Raw genomic sequence first — 451 nt, forward strand, 5'->3', positions numbered from 1 at the left:
GATCCCAAAAATAAGAAATGGTTGAGTTGAGAGATGGTCCCGAGGTTACGCCTGGAGATGAAGTTGGAGGGTGTTCGAGGCTGGAAGCGGGGAAGTTGCCCGGTCTGTTTGTCCAAACACTGTTGAAGCAAGAGACAGATCCACAGGACTGCTGGGGAACTCACATCAGAGTTTTAATATTCGGCATTTTTCTTAATCCTACGGACAATTGAAATTTTTCAAAGTTCTAAGCAATAGTAAAACAATGTTTTGACATAAAATTGAGGAATAGTTAAAACACTAGATGAAATCATTAAACCACTAAAGAAAATTTAATTGTGGGGTCATTTTTAAAAATTTATTCATTATTGCACATTTCCCCCCTTCCCCGCCCCCACAATGTCCACTTGTTCCAAACTATTCTCATGCATATAATGTATTTACACGTTCCTTTCAAACAGTTCTTTGTCAT

This window comes from Elephantulus edwardii, unplaced genomic scaffold (genome assembly GCF_000299155.1).
Source record: "Elephantulus edwardii isolate Elephantulus edwardi_28Jun2011 unplaced genomic scaffold, EleEdw1.0 scaffold00098, whole genome shotgun sequence".
Taxonomy (NCBI): domain Eukaryota; kingdom Metazoa; phylum Chordata; class Mammalia; order Macroscelidea; family Macroscelididae; genus Elephantulus; species Elephantulus edwardii.